Source organism: Lolium perenne, chromosome 7, assembly GCF_019359855.2.
Source record: "Lolium perenne isolate Kyuss_39 chromosome 7, Kyuss_2.0, whole genome shotgun sequence".
Lineage (NCBI taxonomy): Eukaryota > Viridiplantae > Streptophyta > Magnoliopsida > Poales > Poaceae > Lolium > Lolium perenne.
Genome location: NC_067250.2, coordinates 158392680 through 158414211, shown reverse-complemented (window position 1 = coordinate 158414211; position 21532 = coordinate 158392680). Strand labels below are relative to the sequence as shown.

At 48.6% G+C, this 21532-nt stretch overlaps 1 long non-coding RNA gene across 1 annotated transcript; it reads right to left on the bottom strand.

Moving 5' to 3' along the window:
- Positions 1 to 2106: 2106 nt before the first annotated feature.
- On the bottom strand, positions 2107 to 18779 carry LOC139833035 (uncharacterized). Its single transcript, XR_011748042.1, has 3 exons — positions 18707 to 18779; positions 18465 to 18541; positions 2107 to 2181 (listed from the first exon to the last, which is right to left on the bottom strand). It is a non-coding gene; the product is annotated as an uncharacterized lncRNA (long non-coding RNA).
- Positions 18780 to 21532: the final 2753 nt, after the last annotated feature.

Sequence of the window (21532 nt, the reverse complement as noted above, 5' to 3'; positions counted from 1 at the left end):
CTGTATACATAACAAGGAATTTCGGACAGCTAGTCCGGGGTCCCCACAGAGAACTGATATCAAATTACACCATCCATTACAAAGTGGAATAAGGAAATTACAACATGGTCACATGACCAATACTTACATAATAGCCTCGAAGGGCTAACTAAACATCAGAGTAGCATCATGACTTCAGCAGCGCAGTACCCAAGTCATCTGCCATAACCCTACAGGCAACTGACTGGGAAGACGGTCCTAGCTCGCATAGACGTCGTCCAATCCTTCTTCAGATGTCGAACTCCTTCAAGTCTGGCCAAGTAAATAGCTAGGGACAAAGCCGTGAGTACATTTGGAATTGTACTCGCAAACCATCAAGAAGGCACTTTGCAAGAGTGCAAGATAACAAGTGCTAATCTAGATGACAAGAGGGAAGAGCTAATTTCTCTTGTGGAAATAGCATGTAGAAGATAAGTAGTTTCTCTTGTGGATATAACATGAGAAAGTGAAATAGTTTCTCTTGTGGATGGAGCATCCCAACATCACAGTTGAAGGGGGACTCTAAGGAGATCCTATGACATCTCTATATCTTTGTTGAAGAAGATACTTCAAAAGAGTTCTACAACATAAAACACTAGGGAGGGGGTAACCCAATTTGTTTCCTTTCCGACCATCTCCATATGGTCAACCAAACCATTCCCGTACCCTTCCGGTACTCCGAAAACAAGTTCATTTCTTTCATTTTCCAAACAATTTTTGTAAACCAAAAACTCATCAGGCTAAGCAACAGCCATTCCAACCGTCCATGACCGCGGACGCGGCTATTCGAATAGATTTGACTCTGCAGAGTTTGCACACTTTCCCCACAAGATCTGCGAGTTCATCATGTGGGCATCATCCCCGCATATCAACTATGCCATGACAAAAACTCGGACATAGCCTTTCGCCTATTCGTCCTAGCACGGGATCCTACGCTATGGAGTATGTACCTCCCCGGCACCGTGGCAGCTCACCTCACTTTGAGCGTGGCTCCACCGCCAAGCCAGGAGACCCATAGTGTCTTCCGGACGGGTCAGCCCCGAAGGCCTCCCGTTATACTATTGTCTCCACCAACGACAATCTGGATTCAGGGGTAACCTTACCCTTATATAGTTGTGCGGTGTCCCATGTTAAGAAGAACAAACTACGAGCTAAGCCCCGTCCCACTCCAGGGTAATGTGGTTGCGCGGATTAATTGTCACGGGTGAATACTTAGACGCCAAAGTTTTCGAAAACAAGATTTTCTTTCCAACCATCTTTGCCAAGATCCTTTCCTTTCATAAACACACACTTGGGTAAGTCCAACTCACCCAAGGTTTTCAAAAATTCTTTTCAACAAGGTATTTTTCCAAGGGGGTTCCCAACCTATAGTTATATGAAGGAACTAAGAGTCACAATGACATGATGCTAGCCATCATACCACTAAGGGGATGATAATTGAGGTGTTAAGGGGATCATACATACTTAGGATAAGCATGTATAGGGACAACATAATTAAGATGATTCAAACAGGGTCATGATGTTAATCATCATACCACTAAGAAGATGACAACATGGATATGATCAAGGGGGCATACATGCTTAGGGTAAGCATGCATAACATCAACAAGGGGGTTCACATACTTGGGAGCAAGTATGCAAAGCATCAACAAGGGGTTCAACATACCTTGGGAATAAGTATGCATAGAGTAGAGGACCAAAAATCACCCATGATACAAGGAACCAAGTATATAATGGAGCAATGAGCACAACAAGAAGGATAAATAGCAAGAGATCAAAAGATGGCTTGCCTTGGTTTATTTGTCCCCGGACTTCTTCAACTCCATCAATATAACAATTCCAATAATATAAATAATATCCTTGTCTGATTCCACTTCTTCTTCTTCTTCTTCTTCTTCTTCTTCTCCGGAATTGTTCGCATCTATCGCCGGAAAATATAAAAGGAACACAATCAATCACATTGCATCAACAAGACAACATTCATCAATCAACAACTAACCATGCAGCCAAGGTATAACATACTAAGGACCTATAGATACCACAAAACAACTTTAAGAGTTTTAATTTAGAAATCCCCATTTATTTACTTAGTAAAGGTATGAGTGCATCACAACTTAGCAATTGCCTCTCTCGGTTATCACCATGGTATAAACCAAATATCCCCTGGTAGATAACATTATAAAGATGACAAGTGCATTAGTTTGGCATCAAAAACAGTCATAATACATTTTCAAACATTTTTGGAAAAGTAGAAATAGTTTTCCTAACTTAATTTGTTCACATAACACTACATTCAAAATAGGAAGCAAACCATATTCCACATCATTCGGAAACTTAAGCAAAATAAAAGAGCTAATGTTAAGTTGCAGAGGTTTTGTTTTGGAAGCATAAAACAAAGGTTGCCCATCTCTACTAAAAAGAGTTGGTCAAGGGTTCTGATGTAGCCCCGGTCACCGACGTCGCTACACCAAGGCCAACAAGTCCCCCAAGTGGACCGATGACACGAGCCCGAGTCAAAGCTCTTCATGATGAGGTGAACTCGCTCCTCACCACCCTTGATCTTGGTACCCCTTTGGATGGATTGCTACCTCATGTCGACGTGCTATGTGTCATTAGGTACAAGGCGCGTCAAGACCACGGAGAGGAGGAAACGCCAAGGTCAAGGGAAGGAGAGAAGCAACTGGACATGGAGATGATCATGAAGCCGAAGCCGACGTCGCACGAAGCGCTCCAAGGAAGAGACGGACGCTGGCCGGTCCAGGGCCCGGTCAGACCGGACCTACAACCGGACGCCCCGGTCATAGGCCCGGTCGACCGGGCGCAAACCGGACCAGCTCCCTCGTACCGGACGACGACCGGACCCAGGACCGGACACTTCGCAGTTTCCCGGTTTGCGCCCGGTCGACCGGACCCATGACCGGACGGCCCGGTCACAGGCCCGGTCGGACCGGCCCCAAACCGGACAGCCCGGCTCCAGGCCCGGTCAGACCGGCCCCCAAACCGGATCTGACGAGAATGCCCCACCAAACTACCTTAACTTATCCATTCGCGTACCTGTTCGCCCTTGCTGGCCATGTATGACTATATAAGTAGCTGGAACCCCTCATTAGCTCTTTAGACTTGTTTTGAACTCAAACCTACATTTGAGCTTAGTCTCCCTTGGGTATCATCCCTCTGTAATCAAGGCCATCCTTGTTGTTGATTTGGATATTGTTGAGTGAGATTCTAGTACAAGCTACTCTCTCTCCCTCACCAATCCCCTTTTCTCCAACACCAATCTCTCACCGGGAATTCTGCCGCGTGCCTCTTCCGGGTGATTCTATTGGCGTGGTCCATCGAGCCACGGGGGTAAGTATCGGGTGTATCGGGTTGGTGTGCGTGCGTGAGTCTCGGAGTTCCTCGTGTTCGTCGTGTTCTTCGTGTTCCTCGCGTTTTCCCATCTCCCCTCTTGGTTTCGAAGTCAATCCGCGAGATCGGGCCACACACGGGGTCTTAGACCTCATCATATGGTATCAGCAGCTCTTGGTTACCGCGGATTTGACCTCCCACCCACTCGATTTCGTCCCTAGAAAATTTTCCAAAAAAATCCCCAAAAATAGCCCTAAATTGCCTCTTGACCGATCTGTGATTTGGTTGCGTTTTGAGTGGTTTTGGTCCGTGGATCTGGTGTTGTTGTGCTTGATCTACTATTTCCCCAACTTTTAGCCTCCAATTCCATCGTTTCCCCTCGATTTGGTCAATTTGGTTTGGTTTTCGTGAAGAACAGGAGAGAGAAAGCTTCATCCCGCGAAATCCGGTTGAGCAGCCGGTCAACCGGGCCCACGACCGGCCGAGCCGGCCCAGCACCCGGTCAACCGGGCGGCGAACCGGGCAAGCCGGTCCAGAACCCGGTCCAACCGGGCCTCCGACCGGGCGACGCAGCGCCACTCCTTCGACCTCGTCTTCCGGCGATCTCCACCACCACCACCACCACCACCATCATCGCAGGTATAACTTGCAGGTCACCTTGTAACCCCTCTTCCTTTCGCGATCTATCCCATCGAGCATTGCTTGTTTAGTGTTGCGAGACATTGCACGTGGCCCCGCATTGTGAGGTGTGTGTGTCGCGTTGAGTAAGGCACCCAAGCAAACACTCGTGTGGCAAAATCGCAAAAGCGAGGCTAACGCTAACATAGTGCGTTAAAAAGCCCCAAAAACACAAAAAGAGTGCGAGTAGCACCATACATCCATACATCCATACATCCATACGCCCATACATACAAAGTGTCCACGTGCCACCAAAGATACAAACGAGTGCAAGTGCCGCCATATACAAAAGAGAAAAAGCTTTTAAGCAAAGAGAGATAGGAGAAGAGAGGCCACGTGTGAATCTTGTTGTCTCTTCCTTTGCAACCAAAGCTTTGGCTCTCCTTGTGTTAGTGTGACACCGAGCACTTATACATACACTTTTCCGCTCACTTTTGGTTGCACTAACCCCGTTTATCTCGTGTGTGTGTTCCACAACTTTTTCCGTGTTTATAGTGATCTTCACATTGACATTTGGATTTTTGGACCTCACCCACTTTTGACAACATACTCGATCTTGGATTTGTCTTTTGGCTTTCCACAACACTCGCCTAACACCATATTTGCTAGCTTTTGCGTGTGGTTTTGCGTGTGTTCCCGATACACTTGATCTTGCTTTCGGTTTGGTGGATTGCCTCAATACTATCTTACCTTGGTAAGAGTGCGAGGTAGTCTCCTTCCACTAACATACACAACATAGTTCTTGTCTTTCCATCATGGATAGGAACGGAGATACCAATAGGGATGAAGAGATCCTTCGCAACACCGAGAGGTTGGCTACTCAACACAACCTATGGACGCAACGACAAGAGTTCAAGGAGCAACTCTCCCTCTTCGAGACGCGCATCGATGAGCAATACGATGAAGCGGCTCACAACTTCTCCACCGTGAACCACGACTTGCCCTTCTTCGTGAAGCTACGGACAACTTGAATGGCCAAATGGCGGCCAATGATGCCAACATGGAGCGGCGCATGGATAGCCTCGAGCGCGCCATCACCAACTTGGGTCGCCATCGTCGACACCGCTCTACTTCCTCTTCATCAAGCTCTTCCTCAAGGCATGAAGACCATTACTCTCATGGTGGCCTTTCGTCCCCAAGCTCTTCTTCAAGGCGTGAAGACCATCATCGACCTCATCGCTCACATGCTCGTCATGAAGACTCCCGCTCCAACTCTAGGCGTGGAGAAATACATCGCCATGCTCGTCCACATGAGCGTCCTCCACAAGCTCAAGACCTTCAACAAGATCGTCACCAAGCGGATCGCCATGCCCACCATGGGCGTGATGGCCATCCCCAAGACCAAGATCCTCAAGATCCACCTCGGCGAGATCTTCGTCGCCACCCTCACCATGACCAACGTGGCCGAGGAGAGCCTCACCATGATCAAGATGAGAGACCCAACATTGAGCATCGTCCTCAACCACGACAAGATCTTCAACCACATCCTCACCGTGAACCAAGTGAAGCAAGCGTTCAACTCCAACGCCAACCCAATGCTATGGTTGGCCGTAGAAGACCTCCTATTCCACCTCTAGCCGCAAGAGATGATGGCGCCCCTCCTCGTAGAAGAAACTTGGAGGATGAAGAGAACATGTATGGCAAGCTCAAGTTCAACATGCCCAAGTTCAAAGGTGAAGACGACGCCGAAGCTTACCTCTCATGGGCACTCAAGGTGGACAAGATCTTCCGCATCCACAACTACTCCAGTGCCAAGAAAGTGGCTATGGCATCACTCGAGTTCGAAGACTATGCCAACACTTGGTGGGAGCAAGTCCTCACTCTTCGCGAAGAAAAGGGTGAACCTCCTATTGACACTTGGGAAGATATGAAGAAGGAGATGCATGCTCGTTTTGTCCCCGCACACTACATGACCGACCTCTTCAACAAGCTCCAAAAGTTGAAGCAAGGCACCAAGACCGTTGAGGAGTTCTACAAGGAGATGGAGCTCACTATGATGCGAGCAAACATCCAAGAGTCCGAAGAGCAAACCATTGCTCGTTTCTTCAATGGCCTCTCTTACCCCATCAAGAGGATCGTCGAGTTCCAACCCTACTCCAACATGGTTGAGTTAGTCCACCAAGCATCGAAGGCCGAGCGCCAAGTGATTGAGGATATCAAGTACTCCAAGGCCAAGACCTACTTCACCTCCAGGTTCGCAACATCGACTCCTCCTACTACATCAACTCCTCAAGCTACAAGTGCCAAGGCCGACGCATCCTCTACACCATCCAAGAGACCGACTATCCAAAGTCGCATGAAGCAAACGGTCTCCTCCACGGCCTCCTCTAAGGCATCCACGGGACCCTCTAGTGTCACTTGCTTCAAGTGTGGCACCCAAGGTCACAAATCGTTTGAGTGCAAGAACACCAAGGTCATGATCACTATGGAGAATGGTGACATCGAGACTCTTGATGAGGATGAATATGAAGCCCTTGTGCAAGCCGCCGTGGAAAGTGAAGAAGCTTATGAGCAAGAAAGTGGAGAAAATCCTCTCTTATGTGAGCATGACCCAAGTCCCTCACTTGTGGTCACAAGGGTGCTAACCACACAACCTCATGATATGGAAGAACAACGGTGCAACATCTTCCAAACCCGTGCCGGAATGGGTGGCAAGTCTATCAAGGTCATCATCGATGGTGGAAGTTGCCACAACCTTGCGAGCACCGAGTTGTGTGAGAAGCTCCACCTCACTCTCCGCAAGCATCCTCACCCTTACCATATCCAATGGTTGAGTGACAAGGGCAACGTCAAGATACAACATACCGTCACCGTCAACTTCAAGATCGGCCCTTATGAGGACACCATCGAGTGTGACGTGGTACCCATGACGGTGTGCCACATGTTGCTTGGCCGCCCTTGGCAATATGACAAGAAGGCTAGACATGATGGACTCTCCAACACATACACCTTCAAGGTCAACGACAAGAAGTTCGAGTTGCGCCCGATGACTCCTAGCCAAATCATCGCGGATAATGCGAAGGCTTTAGCGAGGGCACAACTCCGCACCCACCATAGTGAGATGAGAGGAGAGGGAGCGACCCACCACAAAGATAGTGAGCGCCACAAGCCATATATGAGTGAGTCCAAGAGTGTCCTTCTAGCCACTAAGAGTGAGTGGAGAGAGCTCCAAGAGAACCCATCCACCATATTGCACTATGTGCTCATATGCAAGGGACCCTCGTCGGAGACTAACGACTTAACCAACATTCCTCCGTCTTTGTTGTCTCTTTTGCAGGAATTTCAAGACGTCTTCCCGACGAGCTCCCTCATGGACTACCACCACTCCGCGGCATAGAACACCGCATCGACCTCATACCCGGCGCTCCGCTCCCAAACCGTGCCGCCTATCGCACCAACCCCGAAGAGACCAAGGAGATCAACCGTCAAATTCAAGATCTCCTCGCCAAAGGGGAAATCGTTCGCCTACATGGAGTACCGCAAAGCATTGTGTCGGATCGAGACGTCAAGTTCATGAGCTATCTTTGGAAGTCGATCATGGCGAAGTTTGGAGTCAAGCTCTTGTTCTCATCATCATCGCACCCGCAAACGGACGGCCAAACGGAAGTGGTCAATCGAAGCCTCTCCACCCTCCTACGGGTCCTCGTGAAGAAAAACTTGAGGTCATGGGAGGAGTGCCTTCCTCACGCCGAGTTCGCCTACAACCGCGCCAAGCACAAGACTACATCAAGGAGCCCCTTCATGGTCGTCTACGGCTTCGAACCGTACACTGCACTCGACATACTTCCGCTTCCCCTCCACGAGCGCATCAACATGGACTTCGACAAGCGCGCCGCCGCCGTCAAGAAACTACATGAAGAGACAAGGGCAACCATACAAGCACATGTTCTTCGTCAAGCCAACCACATCAACGCCAAGAAGAAGGCAAGGATATTCGAAGAAGGAGACCTCGTTTGGATCCACCTCCGGAAGGACCGGTTTCCCCATGAGCGCAACTCCAAGCTCAAGCCAAGAGGAGATGGCCCCTTCAAGGTCCTCAAGCGCATCAACGACAACGCTTACGTCATCGACATACCAACATCCAAGTACTTGGTGAGCAACACGTTCAACGTCTCGGACTTGTCACCCTATCATGGAGATGAGGAGGTGCAAGAGTCGAGGACGACTCTTTCCCAAGGGGGAGATGATGTAGCCCCGGTCACCGACGTCGCTACACCAAGGCCAACAAGTCCCCCAAGTGGACCGATGACACGAGCCCGAGTCAAAGCTCTTCATGATGAGGTGAACTCGCTCCTCACCACCCTTGATCTTGGTACCCCTTTGGATGGATTGCTACCTCATGCCGACGTGCTATGTGTCATTAGGTACAAGGCGCGTCAAGACCACGGAGAGGAGGAAACGCCAAGGTCAAGGGAAGGAGAGAAGCAACTGGACATGGAGATGATCATGAAGCCGAAGCCGACGTCGCACGAAGCGCTCCAAGGAAGAGACGGACGCTGGCCGATCCAGGGGCCCGGTCGGAGACGGACCTACAACCGGACGCCCGGTCATAGGCCCGGTCGGCCGAGGCGCAAACCGGACCAGCTCCCTCGTGCCGGACGACGACCGGACCCAGGACCGGAAACTTCGCAGCTTTCCGATTTGCGCCGTCGGCGGACCCATGACCGGACGGCCCGGTCACAGGCCCGGTCGGACCGGCCCCAAACCGGACAGCCCGGCTCCAGGCCCGGTCAGACCGGCCCCCAAACCGGATCTGACGAGAATGCCCCACCAAACTACCTTAACTTATCCATTCGCGTACCTGTTCGCCCTTGCTGGCCATGTATGACTATATAAGTAGCTGGAACCCCTCATTAGCTCTTTAGACTTGTTTTGAACTCAAACCTACATTTGAGCTTAGTCTCCCTTGGGTATCATCCCTCTGTAATCAAGGCCATCCTTGTTGTTGATTTGGATATTGTTGAGTGAGATTCTAGTACAAGCTACTCTCTCTCCCTCACCAATCCCCTTTTCTCCAACACCAATCTCTCACCGGGAATTCTGCCGCGTGCCTCTTCCGGGTGATTCTATTGGCGTGGTCCATCGAGCCACGGGGGTAAGTATCGGGTGTATCGGGTTGGTGTGCGTGCGTGAGTCTCGGAGTTCCTCGTGTTCGTCGTGTTCTTCGTGTTCCTCGCGTTTTCCCATCTCCCCTCTTGGTTTCGAAGTCAATCCGCGAGATCGGGCCACACACGGGGTCTTAGACCTCATCAGGTTCTAAATAAACCGAAAAGTTTTGCTTCAACAATGCATGTCACACATAAACATTACTAACAGCAACCAATATGTATTAACAGAGACTAATAATATTTTTCCTAGATAGCCAGTACTAATACAAGACTAACCCAATTAGAATCACCCAAAAATATTAAACCTACAATTTTAGGAATTTCTTTGAATCTGACTGTACAGAAAACAAGATCTGTAAGCCATAAATTGTAGAAAAATCCTAAAAATATGAGTCCAACGGCATGTGAAAGATATTTAAACAGAGGTGCATACACAATTGGATTTGGGTTCAAATTGTTTCTGAAACTCTCACAAATGGATTGACAAGTTTACTGCATGTCTGTACCATTTGTGATGAGGTCTAAGACCCCGTGTGTGGCCCGATCTCGCGGATTGACTTCGAAACCAAAAGGGGAGATGGGAAAACGCGAGGAACACGAAGAACACGATGAACACGAGGAACTCCGAGACTCACGCACGCACACCAACCCGATACACCCGATACTTACCCCCGTGGCTCGATGGACCACGCCAATAGAATCACCCGGAAGAGGCACGCGGCAGAATTCCCGGTGAGAGATTGGTGTTGGAGAAAAGGGGATTGGTGAGGGAGAGAGAGTAGCTTGTACTAGAATCTCACTCAACAATATCCAAATCAACAACAAGGATGGCCTTGATTACAGAGGGATGATACCCAAGGGAGACTAAGCTCAAAATTAGGTTTGAGTTCAAAACAAGTCTAAAGAGCTAATGAGGGGTTCCAGCTACTTATATAGTCATACACGGCCAGCAAGGGCGAACAGGTACGCGAATGGATAAGTTAAGGCAGTTTGGTGGGGCATTCTCGTCAGGTCCGGTTTGGGGCCGGTCGGACCGGGCCTGGGACCGGGCTGTCCGGTTTGGGGCCGGTCTGACCGGGTCTGTGACCGGGCCGTCCGGTCATGGGTCCGGTCGACCGGGCGCAAACCGGAAGCTGCGAGCTTCCGGTCCTGGTCCGGGCTGTCGTCCGCACGAGGGAGCTGGCCGGTTGCGCCTCGGCCGATCGGGCCTATGACCGGGGCGTCCGGTTGTAGGTCCGGTCTGACCGGGTCCTGGACCGGCCAGCGTCCGTCTCTTCCTTGGAGCGCTTCGTGCGACGTCGGCTTCGGCTTCATGATCATTTCCATGTCCAGTTGCTTCTCTCCTTCCCTTGACCTTGGCGTCTTCTCCTCTCCGTGGTCTTGACGCGCCTTGTACCTAATGACACATAGCACGTCGGCATGAGGTAGCAATCCATCCAAAGGGGTACCAAGATCAAGGGTGGTGAGGAGCGAGTTCACCTCATCATGAAGAGCTTTGACTCGGGCTCGTGTCATCGGTCCACTAGGGGGACTTGTTGGTCTTGGTGTAGCGACGTCGGTGACCGGGGCTACATCATCTCCCCCCCCTTGGGAAAGAGTCGTCCTCGACTCTTGCGCCTCCTCATCTCCATGATAGGGTGACAAGTCCGAGACGTTGAACGTGTTGCTCACCAAGTACTTGGATGTTGGTATGTCGATGACGTAAGCGTTGTCATTGATGCGCTTGAGGACCTTGAAGGGGCCATCTCCTCTTGGCTTGAGCTTGGAGTTGCGCTCATGGGGAAACCGGTCCTTCCGGAGGTGGATCCAAACGAGGTCTCCTTCGCGAATATCCTTGCCTTCTTCTTGGCGTTGATGTGGTTGGCTTGACGAAGAACATGTGCTTGTATGGTTGCCCTTGTCTCTTCATGTAGTTTCTTGACGGCGGCGGCGCGCTTGTCGAAGTCCATGTTGATGCGCTCGTGTAGGGGAAGCGGAAGTATGTCGAGTGCCGTGTAAGGTTCGAAGCCGTAGACGACCATGAAGGGGCTCCTTGATGTAGTCTTGTGCTTGGCGCGGTTGTAGGCGAACTCGGCGTGAGGAAGGCACTCCTCCCATGACCTCAAGTTTTTCTTCACGAGGACCCGTAGGAGGGTGGAGAGGCTTCGATTGACCACTTCCGTTTGGCCGTCCGTTTGCGGGTGCGATGATGATGAGAACAAGAGCTTGACTCCAAACTTCGCCATGATCGACTTCCAAAGATAGCTCATGAACTTGACGTCTCCATCCGACACAATGCTTTGCGGTACTCCATGTAGGCGAACGATTTCCCTGAAAAACAATGAAGCAATGTGTGAAGCATCGTCGCTCTTATGGCAAGGTATGAAATGAGCCATCTTAGAGAATCTATCCACTACAACAAATATGGAATCATGACCATGCTTAGTGCGAGGCAAGCCTAGAACGAAATCCATGCTAATATCTGTCCATGGTGCAAAAGGAATAGGCAATGGCATGTAGAGACCATAAGGGTTGGAGGTAGACTTAGCTTGTAAGCATGTTGTGCACCGACGGCAAAGGCGCTCCACATCTCGCTTCATCTTTGGCCAATAGTAGTGGGTTGAGAGCATGGCATATGTCTTGTCACGGCCAAAGTGGCCCATAAGACCTCCTCCATGAGACTCTTGCAAAAGCAATTTTCGAAGCGAAGACGCGGAATGCAAATCTTGTTGGCTTTAAACAAATAGCCATCATGCAAATAGAAATCATCCACTCCTCGCTCAACGGAGCACTTCTCAAAAATGGGAGCAAAGAAAGAATCGGAAGGATAGAGTTCTTTGATCTCTTCAAGTCCCAAAACATGAAAATCCAAACGAGTTAGCAAAAGGGTGTTTTTGCGGGAAAGAGCATCCGCCACAACATTGTCCTTGCCCTTCTTGTATTTTATCACATATGGGAAGGACTCAATGAACTCGACCCATTTTGCATGTCGTTTGTTCAAGTTGTGTTGGCTTTTCAAATACTTCAAGGACTCATGATCGGAATGAATGATAAACTCTTTTGGCCAAAGATAGTGTTGCCAAACTTCAAGAACACGAACCAAAGCGTAGAGCTCCTTGTCATATATAGGATAGTTGAGGCGTGCGCCATCTAACTTCTCACTATAGTATGCCACGGGTTTGCCCTCTTGCATAAGAACACCGCCAATACCAAGCCCACTTGCATCACACTCAATCTCAAAAGTTTTGGCAAAATTTGGAAGAACAAGAAGTGGAGCTTCGGTAAGACGTTTCTTCAACTCATCAAAAGCATTTTGTTGGGCCTTGCCCCAAACAAACGGAACATTCTTCTTGGTAAGCTCATTCAAAGGGCAAGCGATGGTGCTAAAGTCTTTCACAAAGCGGCGATAAAACCCGGCAAGTCCATGGAAGCTTCGGACTTGGCCAACATTTGTAGGGGTAGGCCAATTATGGATGGCCTCCACCTTGGAAGAATCAACTTCAATCCCATTAGCGGAAACCACAAAACCAAGAAAAACCAATTTGTTTTGAACAAATGTGCATTTGGGGAGGTTAGCATAAAGCTTTTCATGGCGCAAGATGCACAAGACTTCTCTCACATGTTGCACATGGTCCTCGAGGTTTTTGCTATAAATAAGAATATCATCGAAGTAGACAACCACGCTCTTGCCAATGAGAGGACGCAAGATGTGATTCATGAGGCGCATGAAAGTAGATGGTGCATTGGAAAGACCAAAAGGCATAACGAGCCATTCATAGAGACCAAGTTTGGTCTTGAATGCCGTTTTCCATTCGTCACCAATAGCCATGCGGATTTGATGGTAACCACTACGCAAATCGACTTTAGAGAAAATCGTGGCACCACTAAGTTCATCAAGCATGTCATCTAAACGCGGAATGGGATGGCGGTAACGGACGGTAATGGCATTGATGGGGCGACAATCCATACACATCCGTTGCGTCTCATCCGGTTTAGGCACGAGGATCACGGGAACCGCACAAGGGCTAAGGCTTTCACGGACATACCCTTTGGCGAGGAGATCTTGAATTTGGCGGTTGATCTCCTTTGTCTCTTCGGGGTTGGTGCGGTAGGCGGCACGGTTTGGGAGCGGAGCGCCGGGTATTAGGTCGATGCGGTGTTCTATGCCGCGGAGTGGTGGTAGTCCATGAGGGAGCTCGTCGGGGAAGACGTCTTGAAATTCCTGCAAAAGAGACAACAAAGACGGAGGAATGTTGGTTAAGTCGTTAGTTGCCGACGAGGGTCCCTTGCATATGAGCACGTAGTGCAATATGGTGGATGGGTTCTCTTGTAGCTCTCTCCACTCACTCTTGGTGGCTAGAAGGACACTCTTGGACTCACTCATATATGGCTTGTGGTGCTCACTATCTTTGTGGTGGGTCGCTCCTCTCCTCTCATCTCACTATGGTGGGTGCGGAGTTGTGCCCTCGCTAAAGCCTTCGCATTATCCGCGATGATTTGGCTAGGAGTCATCGGGCGCAACTCGAACTTCTTGTCGTTGACCTTGAAGGTGTATGTGTTGGAGAGTCCATCATGTATAGCCTTCTTGTCATATTGCCAAGGGCGGCCAAGCAACATGTGGCACACCGTCATGGGTACCACGTCACACTCGATGGTGTCCTCATAAGGGCCGATCTTGAAGTTGACGGTGACGGTATGTTGTATCTTGACGTTGCCCTTGTCACTCAACCATTGGATATGGTAAGGGTGAGGATGCTTGCGGAGAGTGAGGTGGAGCTTCTCACATAACTCGGTGCTCGCAAGGTTGTGGCAACTTCCACCATCGATGATGACCTTGATAGACTTGCCACCAATTCCGGCACGGGTTTGGAAGATGTTGCACCGTTGTTCTTCCATATCATGAGGTTGTGTGGTTAGCACCCTTGTGACCACAAGTGAGGGACTTGGGTCATGCTCACATAAGAGAGGATCTTCTCCACTATCTGGCTCATAAGCTTCTTCACTTTCCACGGCGGCTTGCACAAGGGCTTCATATTCATCCTCATCAAGAGTCTCGATGTCACCATTCTCCATAGTGATCATGACCTTGGTGTTCTTGCACTCAAACGATTTGTGACCTTGGGTGCCACACTTGAAGCAAGTGACACTAGAGGGTCCCGTGGATGCCTTAGAGGAGGCGGTAGAGGAGACCGTTTGCTTCATTCGACTTTGGATAGTCGGCTTCTTGGAAGGTGTAGAGGATGCGTTGGCCTTGGCACTTGTAGCATAAGGAGTTGATGTAGTAGGAGGAGTCGATGTAGCGAGCTTGGAGGAGAAATAGGACTTGGCCTTGAGTACTTGATGTCCTCAATCACTTGGCGCTCGGCCTTCGATGCTTGGTGGACTAACTCAACCATGTTGGAGTAGGGTTGGAACTCGACAATCCTCTTGATAGGATAAGTAAGGCCATTGAAGAAACGAGCAATTGTTTGTTCCTCGGACTCTTGGATGTTGGCTCGCATCATAGTGAGCTCCATCTCCTTGTAGAACTCCTCAACGGTTTTGGTGCCTTGCTTCAACTTTTGGAGCTTGTTGAAGAGGTCTTTCATGTAGTGCTTTGGGACAAAGCGAGCATGCATCTCCTTTTTCATATCTTCCCAAGTGTCAATAGGAGGTTCACCCTTTTCTTCGCGAAGAGTGAGGACTTGCTCCCACCAAGTGTTGGCGTAGTCTTCAAACTCGAGTGATGCCATAGCCACTTTCTTGGCACCGGAGTAGTTGTGGATGCGGAAGATCTTGTCCACCTTGAGTGCCCATGAGAGGTATGCTTCGGCGTCGTCTTCACCTTTGAACTTGGGCATGTTGAACTTGAGCTTGCCATACATGTTCTCTTCATCCTCCAAGTTTCTTCTACGAGGAGGGGCGCCGTCAACTCTTGCGGCTAGAGGTGGAATAGGAGGTCTTCTATGGCCAACCATAGCATTGGGTTGGTGGTGGAGTTGAACACTTGCTTCACTTGGTTCACGGTGAGGATGTGGTTGAAGATCTTGTCGCGGTTGAGGACGATGCTCAATGTTGGGTCTCTCATCTTGATCATGGTGAGGCTCTCCTCGTCCACGTTGGTCATGGCGAGGGTGGCGACGAAGATCTCGCCGAGGTGGATCTTGAGGATCTTGGTCTTGGGGATGGCCATCACGCCCATGGTGAACATGGCGATCCACTTGGTGACGATCTTGTTGAAGGTCTTGAGCTTGTGGAGGACGCTCATGTGGACGAGCATGGCGATGTATTTCTCCACGCCTAGAGTTGGAGTGGGAGTCTTCATGACGAGCATGTGAGCGATGAGGTCGATGATGGTCTTCACGCCTTGAAGAAGAGCTTGGGGACGAAAGGCCACCATGAGAGTAATGGTCTTCATGCCGTGAGGAAGAGCTTGATGAAGAGGAAGTAGACCGGTGTCGACGATGGCGACCCAAGTTGGTGATGGCGCGCTCGAGGCTATCCATGCGCCGCTCCATGTTGGCATCATTGGCCGCCATTTGGCCATTCAAGTTGTCCGTAGCTTCACGAAGAAGGGCCAAGTCGTGGTTCACGGTTGAGAAGTTGTGAGCCACTTCATCGTATTGCTCATCGATGCGCGTCTCGAAGAGGGAGAGTTGCTCCTTGAACTCTTGTCGTTGCGTCCATAGGTTGTGTTGAGTAGCCAGCCTCTCGGTGTTGCGAAGGATCTCTTCATCCCTATTGGTATCTCCGTTCCTATCCATGATGGAAAGACAAGAACTATGTTGTGTATGTTAGTGGAAGGAGACTACCTCGCACTCTTACCAAGGTAAGATAGTATTGAGGCAATCCACCAAACCGAAAGCAAGATCAAGTGTATCGGGGACACACGCAAAACCACACGCAAAAGCTAGCAAATATGGTGTTAGGCGAGTGTTGTGGAAAGCCAAAAGACAACTCCAAGATCGAGTATGTTGTTAAAAGTGGGTAAAGTCCAAAAATCCAAATGTCAATGTGAAGATCACTATAAACACGGAAAAAGTTGTGGAACACACACACGAGATAAGCGGGGTTAGTGCAACCAAAAGTGAGCGGAAAAGTGTATGTATAAGTGCTCGGTGTCACACTAACACAAGGAGAGCCAAAGCTTTGGTTGCAAAGGAAGAGACAACAAGATTCACACGCGGCCTCTCTTCTCCTATCTCTCTTTGCTTAAAAGTTTTTTCTCTTTTGTATATGGCGGCACTTGCACTCGTTTGTATCTTTGGTGGCACGTGGACACTTTGTATGTATGGGCGTATGGATGTATGGTGCTACTCGCACTCTTTTTGTGTTTTTGGGGCTTTTTGACGCACTATGTTAGCGTTAGCCTCGCTTTTGCTATCTTGCCACACGAGTGTTTGCTTGGGTGCCTTACTCAACGCGACACACACACCTCACAATGCGGGGCCACGTGCAATGTCTCGCAACACTAAACAAGCAATGCTCGATGGGATAGATCGCAAAAGGAAGAGGGGTTACAAGGTGACCTGCAAGTTATACCTGCGATGATGGTGGTGGTGGTGGTGGTGGTGGTGGTGGTGGAGATCGCCGGAAGTCGAGGTCGAAGGAGGGCGCGAAGATGCGCCCGGTCTGGGGTCCGGTTGGACCGGCTCCTGGACCGGCCTGTCCGGTTGCCGCCCGGTCGACCGGGTTCTGTGCTGGCTCGTCCGGTCTGTGGCCCGGTTGACCGGGGCCGAAACCGGGTTTCGCGGGATGAAGCTTTCTCTCTCCTGTTCTTCACGAAACCAAGCCAAATCGACCAAATCGAAGGGAAACGATGGAATTGGAGGCTAAAAGTTGGGGAAATAGTAGATCAAGCACAACAACACCAGATCCATGGACCAAAACCACTCAAAACGCAACCAAATCACAGATCGGTCAAGAGGCAATTTAGGGCTATTTTTGGGGATTTTTTTTTTGGAAAATTTTCTAGGGACGAAATCGGGTGGGTGGGAGGTCAAATCCGCGGTAACCAAGAGCTGCTGATACCATATGATGAGGTCTAAGACCCCGTGTGTGGCCCGATCTCGCGGATTGACTTCGAAACCAAGAGGGGAGATGGGAAAACGCGAGGAACACGAAGAACACGATGAACACGAGGAACTCCGAGACTCACGCACGCACACCAACCCGATACACCCGATACTTACCCCCGTGGCTCGATGGACCACGCCAATAGAATCACCCGGAAGAGGCACGCGGCAGAATTCCCGGTGAGAGATTGGTGTTGGAGAAAAGGGGATTGGTGAGGGAGAGAGAGTAGCTTGTACTAGAATCTCACTCAACAATATCCAAATCAACAACAAGGATGGCCTTGATTACAGAGGGATGATACCCAAGGGAGACTAAGCTCAAAATTAGGTTTGAGTTCAAAACAAGTCTAAAGAGCTAATGAGGGGTTCCAGCTACTTATATAGTCATACACGGCCAGCAAGGGCGAACAGGTACGCGAATGGATAAGTTAAGGCAGTTTGGTGGGGCATTCTCGTCAGGTCCGGTTTGGGGCCGGTCGGACCGGGCCTGGGACCGGGCTGTCCGGTTTGGGGCCGGTCTGACCGGGTCTGTGACCGGGCCGTCCGGTCATGGGTCCGATCGACCGGGCGCAAACCGGGAAATCGCGAAGTTTCCGGTCCTGGTCCGATCGTCGTCCGGTACGAGGGAGCTGGCCCGGTTTGCGCCCGGTCGACCGGGCCTATGACCGGGGCGTCCGGTTGTAGGTCCGGTCTGACCGGGTCCTGGACCGGCCAGCGTCCGTCTCTTCCTTGGAGCGCTTCGTGCGACGTCGGCTTCGGCTTCATGATCATTTCCATGTCCAGTTGCTTCTCTCCTTCCCTTGACCTTGGCGTCTTCTCCTCTCCGTGGTCTTGACGCGCCTTGTACCTAATGACACATAGCACGTCGGCATGAGGTAGCAATCCATCCAAAGGGGTACCAAGAGCAAGGGTGGTGAGGAGCGAGTTCACCTCATCATGAAGAGCTTTGACTCGGGCTCGTGTCATCGGTCCACTAGGGGGACTTGTTGGTCTTGGTGTAGCGACGTCGGTGACCGGGGCTACATCAATTTGCTTTCTTTCTAGAGTTACAGAACAGATAAATGTTTGAAACTTGTTTGAGATGATTAAGAAAACATTCAGTAATCCTACAGAATTGGAATCACTCAATTAGGTTCAAAAATGGATTTTTGATGAATTAAAAGCTAACAGCCATGTCTGTAGAACACACAGAACAAGTTTAATTCACCACAAATCGTACATAAATCATAAAAATATGAGGTCAGCTGAATCTGAAAGGTATTGAATAGGTGTTTCGTACCCAATTGGTTTCATTCAAAAATTCGTTTCCAAGCTCCTGGTTTAATTCGACAAAGTCAGATCTGACCAGATATTGATCTGTGAACCATTTCAATTTCAGGAGGTCATTTGAAGCGAAACCAACGCCAAAATGAAGGTACTGAAGAGGGCTTTCACCCACAGTTGAGTTTGCTCAAAAAGGTTTTGTAAAACGGAAGAAATCTAACAAACAGTGATTCTGCATGTTTTCAGAACTTTATTTACCATGCAAAATCCGTAACGTATTTGAGGATGAGACCAACGCCAAGTTGTAGATCTTTTCAATACCTATCTGTGGCCGGCCATGGCCGGCCATGGGAGCAAGGGGCAGCAGCAGCTCGTGGGAGAGAAGAGGAGGAGAGTGTGTGGGAGTGGAGAAATAGGTGGGGAGTGAAAAGAAATAAGGCAAAGGAGAGGAGGTGGCCGGCCAAGGGCCATTTATAGGGAGAGGGGGTTGGCTGCCTCCTTTGTGATTGGCTAAGATGGGTGGCTGCCCATTTAGTGATTGGGTAGTTGGGAGGCAAGTCTTGTAGAGGAAGAAAAATGGAGAGGCATGGCTGGCCGGAATTGCCATGCATACTCAATTTGGCCGGCTCCATTCTTGCCAAGCACAAGTGAGCAATGTGAGAGAGAGGCACAACATCCATGTGAATAGATCAAGGCATGATGTTGAGGAGGTAATGTCAATGAGTGATTTTGATGATGATATGATTAGGAGTAAATACATACAGATAGAAAGGAGTATGAGGGTGGCATATGCCATGTGCCATGAGAATAATCTCCACCATTTTGGTTGAGACCAACATATGATGAAGGTAGTTCCCAAGGTATAGTTGATGAATAAAAGTTTTCATTAGAATCTTAAAATTGAAAAGATTGAGATTGACCACATGCAACAATGCATGAGCATGCCAAGGTAGATGGGATGGTGATAGTGGTTTAGGTAAGGTTAGAACAAGATTTAGAGAGATGGTGAGTGAAGTATCCAAATACTCACAAGGATGGATATATTGACAGAAATCATCAATTCATGAAGTCAAGATGATGATGGAAAAGAATAGAGGAGTGAGATAGGTATGAGGAAATAGAAGTTGCTCTTCAATTAAGAGGTCAATTGGAAGTGATTTGAAAGTATCAAATGATCATCCACTTGATCAAAAATTGGAGGATGGAGGGGATACAATGTGGTGGATCAGAGATGTGCATAAGATGTGCAAGAGTTGCCATTTGAAAAAGAGTTTAATTGAAAGGCATGGGACACACCTCAATTGTCTAGAGACAATTGGGAATGAACTCAAGTGAAATGGAATTTTGAAGATGTTGAGAGAAAACTAGTTGGAGCATAGAAGTTCAAAATATTCTACTTACTTTCTCAAATAAAGTAGAGTTTTTCTCAAATGTAAAAATAAGCAAGAGGGAAAACAAGAGATGGTATAGGTACCATAAACAAGCCTTTTGTTAAAAAAGAAGGCAAGATAGAAAATAATGTTTTTAGAAATCAGTACTAGGTAGAAATGGGATGAGAAAACAAAACCCATTTCAGTTCCTTGTTTTCGTTGAAGAAACATCTTGAAAAGATTTAGTAAAACTAGAAGTGGTTTTGTGATCAAAACTAGAGAAGGAAAACAATAGGGTTTTTGAGGAGGAAAAACTAATTTAGGGAGGAGTGTTCTCAAGGGTAGATGATGGCTACAAAATGTACCCATCATTCTCACTCTTGGTTTTGTGAAGATTAAACTTGAATAAAAACAAGAGGTAAAATTGAAGGAAGTGATCTAGTGTTGAATCATTGAATAGGATACACGATCAAGTTGAATATATGAGCTGCAAGGATTGACTGAGACATGCAAGACGTGGAGGTTGAAGAGGGTGTTGCATAGATGGGATCCATGCACTGCGATCACCAATAACAGTGGTGGTTGCTTAGATATCAACTGCCAAAGTCTGGAACTAATAAGCCTACCAAAACAGATTGTTGACTTGGCTTCAAAATCAACCATGATGAGTGGGTATAAGGGAAGGATGGGATGAGGGGTAGATGATCCCAAGTTTTGAATTAAGGATTATTGAGCTATCTTGTACCACAAAGAGGAAAATCAAGATGGCACACTCATGTTGTCATCAGGAGAGAGGTTTGATGTAGTAAGAAGGAAAACAATTTTTCCTAAGCCACACATGTGTTTTATTTGGTGAGTTGCTTGTTTAACCACCAGGGGTGTTGTTATATGAGGTAGCTCAAGACAAAACTCAACAAGCAATCAAGACAATACATCTACCAACAGATCAAGGCAATTCATCACAACAAACAGATCAAGGCAATTCATCTAATTAGCCTTTTTAGAAAAAGTTTTTGTTCCCCCTAATTTTTGCAATAAGGATAACTAATCAAGGTTGCAAAAGTTGGGGTGTTACAGATCTTCCACCCTTAAATTAATCTCGTCCCGAGATTACTAAGCGTAGGGCTAGAGGGGTTGTAAAGTTTAACTAAAGTTAGACTCCATTCTTCTGTGGATGTGCCATTGTTGAGAAGGTCGTTGCTTTGTCTTCTGGGAGACATGATGGATTCCTGCCGATGGCGAGCTTCATGAAGAGGTTGACTACTACATGCAAGTGTTGGATCTATAGCTTCTTTACGATCCTAGCGGAGGTTCAAGACTGTGGGAGGGTTAGTGTACTCCAACGGTGCTTTAGCAGGGTTCAAAACTTTTTAGAGTTAGCTTTAAGTTTTAGTGGAAGACGAAGTCTTCCACCCTTAAAGTTGTTCACCGGGGGTCTTTGAAAACTCTAAGCTTCCGCCACGGGTCTTGTCGGGCGCTCCTTGGAGAAGTCATTGATCTCCTGTCTTGAGTTGGAAACATCTTCAGAGGGCGTTGTGTAGTCCACGGCTTCAAGAGGGGTTAGTGCATCCTACGCTCCCAATAGTGTGTTAGAAAGGTTTAAAATGTTAGGGTTAGCTCCAACTTTTAGTGGAAGACGAAGCCTTCCACCCTTAGGATTTTTCATCGGGCTTTCGGAAAAAAACTTAGAGCTTCTGCCTTGCGGTTCTGTCTG